Here is a 13,613-nt window from a genome sequence, read left to right on the forward strand (position 1 = left end):
CACTCATGTTACACTTCGCTTTGTGCTCAATATAAGATAAGGTCCTAAACATTATTCGTTATTGCACTGGGAGTGTGTGGGTGTGTGAGCAACACCGAGGTTCAGATTCATCAGAAATACAAAACTCGCACCTTAGTTTGATTTGAAAATGAAAATGTAAATCATTAAAGGCCCCCATGACCTCTTTCCACTAGAGCCATTTAACACCGAGAACACTTAGAGAGTGTGTGCGCACACACACTCCAGCTATTTCAGCTATCATCCATGCCATCAGACCAGAATGAGATCCTGATAGATAAGTAGAAATGACTTGTTTCATTAAAGAAGAAAAGGAGATGTATTTATAGATACAGATATATGTACATGTGAATGACTGCAGACTCCAAATTGCAGGATAATTTCCTGCGAGCGTGACTCATTTTGACCAGTATAAAGAAATTCGACCTCAAACTGGCTTATTGAACAGACTCGCGATAGATTCTGAAATGATACTCAGGCTGGTTACCTTAGCAACCTAGCACCTTCCGCTTCCTTGATATCACTGTGAGAAAATGTTGGAAACGGTGAGAAAATTAGACTGGCGTCGGCAGACAGACAGAGAAGACGGGCAGCTGGACAGACAGCCCAGGCTGGTGCGCTTGTATCCCAATTACTGTACAAAACTTGGTTTCTGTAAACTCTGGAAATGATGGAATCTGAAAGATGGGTGGGAAAAAGTGAGGAGAGATGGGGAGGGATGGAAATTGGAGACTGCCTCTGGACAGCACCAGCGAATTGTGTTATTCCAGATAACAAATTAGAGTAATATTATTAGAAGAATGACATTATGAGCTGTGCACATACACACGTTTATAAAGGCAATGTTTTATATGTGATGAACTGTACGGAAAATGATTGCAAACATAAACAGATGTGGGTGTTTGCTTGCAAATTAAAACATATGTAACCCGGTGGTAATTGTGAAATTATTACCACGTATTTTTCTGTGATGGTGATCAGTATTCCTATTTCATCTCAGTATTGAAAATTATTGGATAAGGAATATTTATATTTGACTGATTCATGTATTTCTCTTTTGGTTTTGTTTGCTGCTTGACTGAAGGTGATTCAGAAAAGAATTGTATTATTTAAAAGAATGATATTATTTTGTTCAAATAACGTGATGTGTTTGAAGTATCATGTTTCACTACTCTGATTGGTTGCTGATGATTAGAGGGGGTGTGGTTTTTTTTGGACCTGGGGTGTGAAAAAAAAAAGAAAAGAGGGGTTCGGCTGGAGATGGTGCGGTCGGGAGATGTCTGAATGAATTCAGATGTTGTTTCTGGGACTGGGCCGTGATTTGTCCTCACTTGGACCAAGTGTTAGCAAGGCTGAGGGTTCTTGTTTCGGGGACGGTGAGGAGACCCCCAGAAGTTTCAGTTTGGACTGAGTTAGGTGGGACCGTGAGCGTCGCCATTTTTTTCCCTTTGGTACTTCCGCGTTCGCCGACACAGCGTCGGAGCAGGGAAGAGAGAGACTCGGGGAAATAATCGGACGGAGTTCGAAGCTGGAAGCCACGAGGCTGTGGATTATACCTGTCGGAGTATAACTTTTTCCCCGGACTTGTGGATTACTTTTGTTATTTGGGTTTTTTTTCCTTTCTCAAGGACTATCAGGCCTGCAACGAGTTTTTTTTTCATCTCTCGCGTGATCTTCGGAGCGTGAGTACTGTGTGTGACTGAGTGTGGGCCCACCATTTGCTGACTTTTGTGATTTTGAACCGTTCTTACCTTTCTTGTTGTATTTGATTATTGCATTGCAGTGTTGATTTGAGTATAATTGTGTTTATATTGCAAGGAAGTTTATTGATTAGAGGAAGTGGGTGATTGAAGTGTGTTTTTGGTATTTGCATTTCCTATTATTGTTCATTAAATACGTTCCCTGTTTTATATATCTCTGGGTTGCAATATTATTCTTAAGTAGTTTGAAATTGGCATTTAAGAGTTTATTTTTTGGGGTTTTATAACAACCATCGAACCCAAGCACCCATCCTTCTCAGCTACAGAGGTGACACGGGTGCTACACATATGCATGCATTAATTGAGGATTATTTAAAGGAAATTGTTCATATATTTCACGTCCATGGCAGAATATGATCATTTAAAATCATAGTAAATGAGAAGGACCACTGAATGTTTGGCTGAAATATTGCTGGGTTGCAGTCTGAGCGGCTCTGGCATCAATCAATCAGTTTATCTACCAAATTATTCTGTCTGTTCAACTATCAGATGGAGTTCATTATTTTTTTGTGACAAGATAAATTTATGGAGGTTCGACAGGTAACAGCTAACACCACTGATACCTCTGCAGGTATCATTTACAACAGGTAAGGTTTATCAGAAACAGCATAGATTTGTGTTTTATCTGCTGTCGTGACTGAATGCGCTCATCTTTCCTTTTCAGTGTCACTAAAGTAACCGTCATTTCTCCTGGCTGTGCACGTAACAAATACAGTGGCTGGCTTTGCTTAATATCATTTATATTTTTAATGTGGTTGCTGAATAATTAGCAGACACATGCCCAAAGATTGTGTTGGGAAATTTGATCAAGTGGTTAATGACAAATACAGAACCTGACTGAGGCTCAAGATGTTCAACAGTATAAGTGCTTCAATCCAAACTTTATGATCGATGTACTGTATGTGTGAGAATCAGGCTCTTCCGTCAGTCAAAGACGCAACATGTTGACAGATGCGCAACCTGAACAGAACACGTTTCTCACTCTGACGTTACATCAGCCGGTTTTCAGTCAGTTTGTTCAGCAGATGAGAGACCAGCCCTCACGTCAGGCCAGGCTGGCCAAGTTCACACAGTTTTTAAAAAAAAAACAATAGCAGTATTCATGTTACAAGTAGCAGATTTTTTATTTTTGCGCTGAAAAGAATTAACATAAATCATATTTTCTTTCTGTCAGGAGAACAGGAGGCAAACATGTTAAATATGCCGTTAATGTGTCACGTTGAGTGTATCCCTGCTTGGTAACTGTCTCAGTTTTGTTCCTTATAAAGAAGATAAGCTTCATTTTTCATCAACAGCTGTCAACATCACAACTCCTATTACATTTATACCGTTTCAACCTCATCTTTAAATTAAATGTGCTCATCTAGAGTGATTGAATATCGTTATAAATCAGAGGTGACAAACTGCTCCGCTGTCGCCTTTTCATTCACAGGTGGTTGGATGGCGAGGTGAAGCTCGGCTCTGCTGTCTCGTATGGAGCTGATCGCAACATGCCAACGCCGTTACAGAAAACTGTTATCTGTACATCGTGTACAATGGGCCGAGTGGATTAAATGTAAATCAAATTAAGGCTGTTGAAAATTGGATAAATATGAGGCTTTCTCTTGGTGAAGCAGTTGATTATCTATGAATGATGGAAATGAATAAACTGTTCAAACTGATAGAGATCTTCCACACCTCAAGAGCCACTTTCTGCTCCATAATGCCGCAGGGCTCCAGGCTCTCTCACACTGTGCGAGCCATGCACCGCTCCACCATGTTGGACTTTGCAGGTGGTGTTCTAAAGTAGCAAACACCAGCAAATCCACCGCTGGATCCTGGTGACCCTTGTCGGACTAAGACTGTGTTTGTGTAGCGCTGATAGTTCTGCATGACTCCCGAGGACACACCTCTGGAAATCACCGGAACACACAAGCCTGTTGAAGAGGGAGGTGAGCTGTTCAGCGAAGCTCTGCTTACCAGTCGTCCACATCCTCATCCTCACCGATGGTCAGGAACTTCAGATCGTGATGGAATTGAATGAGACGGCACATACAGGCGGTTCATCGTTCTTCATGATGGAACAAGTTTTTCAACCAACCGCGACTCTTCCTTTACTCTTTCCCCTTCCATTGAGAGGTTCAGATATCTGATTTGGATGACCACTGGATGGATGGATGGATGGATGGATGGACACAGATGTCGACAACATCTGAGAGGATGTGTTTTGCTTAAAGTTTCAAGAAAAGCCACAGAATAACCCGCCGAAATGGTCTGACAAACAAAATCCTGTTTTCAGTCGTAGATAAAAGCTGGAAATAAAAGCTGCAATTTTGTCTCTTCATCCACGTACCAGCACACCTACTCACTCTACACACACACACACACAAGTACGCGCATTTACTGAATACCCAGTGGAGGACTCCTGTCCAGCATGGCTCTTTACACCGCTATAAATCAGACAGCTTTCACAGACTCACCACCTGGCAACCAACTGATAGGAAGAGAAAAAGGAGCAAGGCCCAAAAGAGCAAATGCAACAATAGATCAGGTCTAATGAAACAACAGATACAAGAGGAGAGGAAGGAGGAGGGAAAGGGCAACAACAGGAAACCGATAAGAAGCCAGAGTATACAAAGCACATTTCAGCTGTTTAAAGGCGGACAACTCCATTCCAGAATTTACATCTATTTCCATAACAGCCCTCTTCCTTCAGATTGTTATTCCATCCATATTCTCGGGCGAGAATATTATATATAGGTTTATCCCTGGAAAAATCATGCGCAGGGTCCCTGAGTATGTGTAATCACACTTTCCACATCTCATCTTGATTGAAAAGGATGCTCCAGCCATAATAATGAATATTGATCTTCTGGACTAAATTCTGCTTCCAGTTGAGATTCAGTGATTTGCTCAAGGACTCCTTCGCCGAGTTGGATGTCGACCAGTATTCTGGTCCTTGGTTTGAAGGATAGCCTCCCTCCTCATTCTGAGACACCCCCACCATGCTGCCTACATTGTATCATCGCATTTCATAAGGATCATTTCTGATTTGCCTGGGGCGACGACCGCAGTGCATGTTTTACACAGTGTAGCGTCCTGACGGGAATGCTGAGTTTGGGCTCTGCAGTGGTGCTTCCCTTCAAGTGGCGCAGACAGAGGTCTTGTAATTTGATGGATTTTCATTAAACCAAGGTCTATGGTATAATGGAGCATTTTTAATTCAGCACAATAGTGAAATAATTACACATGCCTATTACTTTCAAGATCAGGACTGCACAGCCGCGGTGCAGAGGAATCCTCTCTAAATCTCCCTAAAGCTTTAGCAGCATACACTTGCTGCTAAAACAGATCACATTTAGTCTCTGCTCTCCTGACATAGTGACTTCAAAGCCTTTCCTGGGAGGAGAGCTAACAGTATAATTAAATCTAGACGGATGATAGGAGAGCAAACGCCTGCTAAATGGCCATCTTATCTTCTCTGGCCTGACAAACTGTCAAACGCTCTCCTCCATTTGTACATAATAGAATGGTGGAAGCAATGACAACACAATGATAGGTAATTGTGGGGAGGGTGGGTGCTTAGCTGTGGAAAATGCCAGAAGCGACACTCAGGTGAGATAGATGAATGAAGTCCTGGCTTGTTTAGAGCGAACGGAGAAAGAGGGATTTTCTCGCTCCCCACAGTCTCAACAAACACACCTTGGATTTTATTCACAGACACAGTTCCAGTTTTCTTTCTACAAAGACACCCCATAAGCATCGCGTAGAACAGCATCAGAGTAATAAATGGCTCACCAAGTCACAGGAAATAAACTCGGTGTAAATGAAAAATGACTGCTTGTTTTCAAGAGCTAATAGTAAAACAGCAAAACCTCGGCGTTCAAAAGCACTAAAGCAGTGTTGTGGTGTATTATGAACAGCAGCAAAAAGCCAGAGAGGATGATGGATTCACACAAGCAACTCATCTCATTCTCTGAGCGTGTAGCTAGAATAGTAAACTATAACAAAGCAATGTTTTACAATATCTTCTGAATAAACTTGTGGTTGTTCAGGACCAAAAATCCTCTTAAACATCCATCAATTCAACTGGACTAAACTTCGGTGTGGGTGGATCGAGTCACTTTTTTGTAAATATGTTTGTAAATAGAGTTTATTTGTTTGTGAAGAAGACTTAAAATAACCTTTTTTGTTTCTGTTGTCAATAGTCTTAACCCATTTTTAAGGAATAGATTCTGTCTGATTCAATTTATGGTTAATTTTTTTCTCTTCTCTTCAAGGTGAAATTACCATTTAAACATTGAAGTGACACTCCTGCAGCAGACATGTTATGATTGTTCTTAAAAAAAATCTAAGTCAAATACATGATTGTGCATCAGGGGGTAAAGGCTTCACATGCATTTTTTGCACAAAAGTTTCAGACGCTCCAAAAACAGGAAAACAAGACTTAGATCTCAGAGGGTTAACTAATTCATGAGCACCTTTTTCAGTATTACCAATTAAAGTCCTATAAAAATACAGATGGAGTAAGTCAGTCGAATGATTGTTCAGATGTGTTAAATTCCTGTGCTCAAATGAAAAAAACTGCTTCTCAATTATGTCTACAGTTTCGTCTAATTCTTACTCTGCATGGCCTTAAAAAGACCAAACACAATGGAAACAGCAGACCCTCATTGCCAGAGGTGTGTAAAAAAACAGCAACAGCAAAACAACAACCTCACACTCCTCATGGCATTATTCTGAATAATTTAATTATTGAGATTAATTTACTTCTGTTGTCCTGCAAGGCAGCTTAGGTCTGCAGTGTGATGGATTTGCAAAGCAAAACAGATGGACAAAGCAAACCAATCGTCATAGCAAATAGAAAAATCATTCCTACAGTGAAAACAAGGTCAGCAGCCACAGCGCTCCGGCAGCCGGCGGCCTCCAGAGGCACATCGGACTGGGAAAGCAGAAACCCGCCATGATGACCCTGCCCCCACCTCCAGGCTGAGGTGGATGTCGAGGGAGACCCGCAAACCTCAATAAAAGAAGGAAATATAAACACCCCAAAACCATCCCCCCTCCAGCTATGAGCCCCTCAGGCACATAGCCGCCTGAAAAAACAAAAAAAGAGGAGAAATAATTGTACTTTTTCATCTTAACAATAGGTATTGTTACAAAGATAATTCCAAATGTTCATACAAATATGTCAAAATAACCTTTCCGTGGGGTGCAGGTTGTTACGCCGCTCACTATGTCTTGCATGACAATTCTGCTTTATTTGTACCCAATTTGTGGTTGTAAAATGTTCCAACTTCCAAAAAAAAAAAAAAAGAATGTCTGAAATGGCACCAGCAGAACAAAGTGTTGACATCCACACGGCCCCAATTAGACCATCAGAGTGATTCGTCTTTCAAAGTGTCAAAATTCAATCATGTGCCTGTGAAGCTGTGGCTTCCCCTCAAACACACAAACAAGGCGTGTTTTTCCTGGGATCACATCTCTAAAAAATTCCAGAATTGTAAAAACCGAAATTGGATGAACGGCGGCGGTGTTTAGATAAGCAGTAATGAGCACGACGTGAGTACGGCACTTGACATAAGCGCTCAGATTACACTGAACATCCCCCAGAGCCACATCAGCAGGAGCCGGCAAACAATAAACACTTTGAATAGCTCATAAAATGTCACTGAAAAATCAACACTCATTACCGGCGGCGAATTTAAGACGGTGACAGTGGTGAAACGTGCGGGTCAGAAAAAAAAAAGCAAGGAGAGGAATTAATTGAATTCTGCGGATTCACAGCGGTCAGTGTTTGTGCCTGGCTGGATCGACACGGGGCTACATGGTGCTTGTTTATGGGGGCATACATTCTGCACGATATCAGGGTATGCAGTGAGATCAGACACACACACATACACACACACACCGCATGGCCAACAGACCTTGGTTAATTATTCACATTGGTCAATAATGAGCCACAAATCAATTTTTAATTGTGTTTGTCTCCAGTATTAATCAGACAATTGATTCGGAGCACGTCTCCAGTGCATGGACGATCCTCAGCAAGCTCGAGTGTTTCAAGAGTGTGTGTGGAGGGGTGGGGGATAAGAAGGAGGACCCAGGACAAGGGGCGCAGCAAAGGAGGGAAAAAGTGAAGAAGAGTGAAGTGTGACAAGTCGCTCCTCTGCTCACTCCTCCAGAAAGCCTCGGAGGACTCCTGCTTTGTTTCTGGCAGGCAGGTCCGCTGTTAGCCGCGATGCTATCAGGTCAGCAGCAGGTATGATGCTGTGTGTGTGTGTGTGTGTGTGTGCGTACAAAAGGGCTGTCCTGCTCCATTTCAGTCACTAAAGCTGACCGAGCAGCAGAGAGATTCTGACCTACCTTCTGTACACTGACGCTTCTTTTTGTCCGATCCTCTTTCTTCTTTCTCCTTCTTGTTTCATCAACATGCTCCGGCACTCGCACACCTTTTGTTCTCTCGCAGGCCCAGCAAAGAACATTATATTCCCTTCAGATCATTATATAATCTTTCTCACCTTCACAGATACAAATAAGGAGCTCATGTCTCACTTACTAAAGCCTCATTTTTACCATGGCTGCCTGACAAAATAGAGTACAGAGAAAAACAAATGCTCACAAAGCATCTTCAAATCCAGAGCAACGGATTAAACTTCTGCAAAAATAAAAACTTCAGAAAGCTAAACCAAACCTCTGGGGACCCTGACAGGAAATGTCAAGCGGCTTTTAAGGCACAAAGACAAGCCATTAAAAAGAGTTGGCGTGACACGGCGTTTTAATATTCCATCTCGCGCGCACCTTTGGAAATGTCATTGCTACTTTCAAGCTTGGTGTGATGGAAAGGCTCCCGCTTGATTACAGTCATCATCCTTTCAGCCAGCGAAGACTTGAGGGGGAAAAAAAAAAAAAAAATCTATTTGGAAATGCACACACCCACACACACATGCACACTTCCTTATCACATATTTACATATGCACGACAGAAAGACGCTCACACACACTTTGAAATATCACTGGCTTGGCGTTCTTGCCTCGATACCACCGCTGGTCATCGTTTCTCTTCAGAAGTAAGCCCACACTGTCGTCATAAGTCTGAGTCACACAACAAAATTCAGGCTCAGAAAAGACTCACAGTTGATGGACAGAAATCCAAAATCATAAAGTTCTGGTCACCAACATCACAGCAACCGACTAAATTTAAACAAGCGAAAGGGTTCAAGTGATGTGTATCTCAAAAGAAATGCTTTTTGGAACTTGTAAAAACCAATCTTCAGATCATAAATTGGCATAAATTGCTGTTTACTTTCATCTTGGGTTCTTATTTTCCCTAATCACAGAAATTAGCACACACAAATATGAGTCAATATGGCCTGTCTTTTTTTTTTTTCTTTTCTTTTTTTGTATTTAGTTACTATGGCAATGAAACGGGATGAGTAAATTGATAGAAAGCTTTTACATTATTGTGTCCATTGCAGTGCTGATTGTGTACAAAGAGAGAGGCGGAGGCTCGGTCAGGTTGTAATCAGACTAATAATCTTCATGCGGCGCCACTTAGCGCAGGCAAACAGAGAGGAGACAGGCGGAGTGGGTCCAGTGTCACCCGCTGCAGGTACATGTGTTATCCATTAGCGAGCTGCACCACAAAAAGAAATGTGTTTTGTCGAGGGGGTGAATTAACAAGTACACAAACTGCCACAGATGTCAACTTAATTAGTTGAAATAGAGAGCTGCATTAATCTGGCCCAACTCAATTAGAGTTTGCAAACTTAATCAGCTCCTTATTTGCCAAAGAAACCAAAACAAGCCGCAGTCAATCAGAGTTTTTTTTTGTTTTGTGAAACACAGCATGCTCATTCTTAACCCGCATTAAATTTGCTCTGAGAAAATAGTTTTCTTTTTCCTTCTGATCCCCTCCACGTCTGAATCATCGCAGGTTAACGCCCTCTGATAGTCTGGAGCTCCCCGAGGATCCGAGGCCACGACGGACCGATCACCTCGGCTGATTTTGTCGGAGAGCATTGATTTCCAGCACACGAAGATGAAACTTTAAATGTTAACTTGCATTGATTTACAGAGGGACAATGTATAATTCAGTTCTAAATCCTAAATCTGAGCTATGAGACTCGGAGGAGCAGATAAAAGGTGATCAGCCCCATCAGAACCCCCGGATCCTCACAAAGACACGCATCTGGAGTTAATTTACGTTGTGTATTTCTGAGAAATTCATAGTTTCCAGGCAAACACGCAGGCTGTGTGACTCATCTCATTTAAATATAGAGCCTGAAATCATTCACCTCAAACTAAAATAGGACATCGGGCATGAAGCCTTGACTTGACGTGTTTTCTTGAAGATCACAGCAGAAGCACATTGCAGTCGAGTCACAAAATGCTCCTTTCATTTATTAATGTGCTCTGGATACGTTTTGTGTTGATATAGCAATAATAGTAATAAATAAAAGGTCCTCTATTTGACTGAAATTGCTGACATGCCCTCTGTGACCCCTCTGAAAGTTTCGCTGTATTCATTTCTTATTTTTGACGCCATCTCCCTAAAAAACATTAATACCTCAGTGAATGTCCTGTCGACCATGTAAGTCGATGAAACACCAAGATGGTCAATTTACTGATGGTCTATTGAACAGAGAAGATCTTTCATGTTGTAACAGAAATCAATGATTCTGCTTTAGTGAGCATTTTAAGCTGAAAGTGACCACGTGTGTGCCATGTGCGTTCGGCATTGATGTACTGGATTCCACTCATGCCTGACAGTGAGATTTCACCCCTGGGGTTCGGGTTCAGGGCCTTTCTCTGCAGAGAGCACATGTTCAGGGCTTTTCCAGGGCAAAGACGTGTTTGAAGATAATCGTTATCCTAAATTAGTTAAAGAGGTGTGAATGCACGCTTGTGTGTGGCTGTATTTGTGTAATAAACACACGCACACACGTTAAAGTCTGTCCAAAAACAACAATAGCTACAAATTGTACAAAAATACACATTATGCATTTAATAAATATTCAATTTAGGCATCAACTGTTTATGTTATTGAAGTATAAAAACTTGATGGGTCTTCAGTTCTTTCTGTTTTAAACTGCTGTGATATTTTCTTGTTCTGGCGTCTTCTTGTTTTAGAGTTGTGGCTCTCGTGCCGTCTGAATTGTTTTCCGAAAAGGTCTCAAAGTCAATACGAGGTTTCAGCAACGTGAAACTGCACCGTTGTATTTCTCTGGACGTCGTCGCCCCGCTGTGCCGTTCAGGACTTGAGGTATTCTAAACCCTTCTCCAGCTCCAGCAGCTGAAATCTAACATTTTCTTCAGAAAGCAAGCAGTGCTTTGATTTTTTATTTATTTATTTATTTTTATTTTTTTGTTTCTGCTGCTGGAATCACATTAGATTACAGGCTGTATTTAAATGGCATTTTCCTCCCACCCTAATTGGCTTCATTGATCTGTTCTAAGGCAAGACAACTGTAAGTACATTAAATCTGGTGACCTGACATAATCCCATCGAACTGTGCTCCTCGTCTATCAGCCGGAGCGAGCGCATATCTGACACTAACACCTGTGCAGTCAGCGAGCACATCCTCCGCCGTAAATTACTGCGCTGCTGCAAAAACACTTATAAATGATGAGCCTTGTCTCCTCCGGTCCCTCTTTGCCAAAAATCCTCATAAACCTTTCTGCTTCAAATAACATTACACTAAATCCTTTTTTTTCCTTCTTTTTTTTATGTATAGCTGCTCGGAGAGAGGACGGGAAAGTTGGAGGCGACCGCCTCCGTGACAACATGACTGGTAGGAGAAGATTAGAGCTGCTGAAAATGACCACAACAGTCAAAGTGACACCCCGTGACAAGTAAACCGCCTGGAGGCCCGCTCAGACATCTGGAATCAACAGACACGGACAGACATGCTTAGTCAGCCGGGGAGGACGGACGAACTCCGCACAATGGCGCCGAGTGACAGCGAGAGGCGAGCGGTCGCGGCGACCCAGACGCTGACACCGAGACACTGACAGAGCGAGTACAGGTGCTCGAGACGAGACGCGAGAGGCGGCGAGAGTGAAAGTGAATCAACAGCGGCTCTCCGGGGGCCGCCGAGACAACAAGCGACAAGCTGTGAGAGCGGCGGCGCTGACAACCGAGCGCTCGCTGATTGCACAGGGATAGCGATCCCTTGAAAAACAATCCCGCCGGTTTACACATCGTAATCAGACGACTCCTATTAGAAGTCTGTGCGCCACTCGGATAATGCCTCATGGTAATTGGGGTTGTTTAGGCTTGGCGGCCGGCGTCGTTTTCGAGATGGAGAGAGGAGTTCAGCCGTCCAGGACGGACTCTCTGGTTGGGTGTGGGAGCAGCTCGGGGTCGAGGAGCATCTATGCTGCCGCTGTGATCCCATACAGGCCTAGCAGGACGATGGATGGATGGATGGATGGAGAGGCATGAGTTTGAAGGATTTGTTTCACTTTTACAGAATGAGATCAAACAGTCATTCGCAATTTGTATTATAAATCATCTTAATTATATTGTATCATATCTTGAATAAGTATGTCTTACTGCTTTTTGTGATCTTTTATTAGTCATCTCACAAATATTCAGAAAATAAGGGGCCAGATGTGGATATTAATTAAGTACAAGTAATTTCTAGCTGTGCTCTCCCTGTGCTTTTAGGTGTCTGTTATTCATTCACCCGTTCTACTATAATACCTGCTTTATTCATCAGGGTCTGAGGAGCTGAAGTTGATTCAATGGACGTTGTGTGAAGCTTAAACACTGGATAGTTTATCAGCCATTGCAGGGCTGAAACAGAGAGAATAACATATAGAAATACACATTGACCTGTTAAGACGGATTCGAGTTACCCATGAAACAATGTGTTTGTTTTCAAAAATGGAGGATCAATTTTAGGTTGGATTTCGGATGATTTTGTTTTCATGTCTTCATGTCTCCCAACATAAAGATACAATGGACTTGAAAAGTAAGTACAGCACGATCGGATCCCTTGAGAGGGAGAGAATGTGCCTCTTTGACTGAGACAGCACTGACACGTTCAAAGCGGGAACCTACTCCTGAGTCCTGACCTTCTAATAAAGAGGAGCCTCATCAGCTCGATGCTTGAGTGGTTTGTGATGGACGCAGGACCAGCAAGGTTCAAATCCTGCTGTGGTCATAATGAGCAAGAAACTTAGGCGAGACAGTCGACCTTCATATTACGCTTGAACAAAGGAAAAGAGCAAAAATCTCAAGATTTATAGCAAAGGGAGGAGAAGAACAGCTACTCTCTATATATGTGAAGTGCTTCAAAATGTGAAGATTTACAGGATGAACTTGATTTGTTTTTTTTGCACAGTAACTGAAAAGGGAAATTGGGTTTGTGGTTGTTTATAGGTCACTGTAGCATCACTTTCCTGAACTGGCCTCATTAAGATCAAACTAGGCTAAATGTGGCCCTGGAATTAAAACAGGGTTTGACACCTCTGGCTTACGGCCTGCTTGTCAGACTCAGAGTGTGTGAAAGTGCTGAAATACGAACCCAATGCTTCCGGATTGAACAAAGACTGAAGATACTGTTGCTGCCTAACAGCAGTTCAGTCACACTGAATAGTAATCAACACTTTGACCCGGCTCACGAGGAGACTGCATTGTGTTGCTGCCTGATCTCTTAAGCTCATTCCGCTCCCAAGATGGATTTCTTTTGGTAATTAAGTAGCTAAAAAAAAAAAAAAAAATACTCACAGATATGAAGACGCGTGCAAAGATGAAAACGCTTTGACAAGTGATGGAGACGCGAGTGAGATTCAGACGGCAGGTAATTACCGCGCAGGCGAGGAGGAGAGGGGGAAGTTTTCTTAGGG

Source organism: Salarias fasciatus, chromosome 15 (genome assembly GCF_902148845.1).
Source record: "Salarias fasciatus chromosome 15, fSalaFa1.1, whole genome shotgun sequence".
NCBI classification, from domain to species: domain Eukaryota; kingdom Metazoa; phylum Chordata; class Actinopteri; order Blenniiformes; family Blenniidae; genus Salarias; species Salarias fasciatus.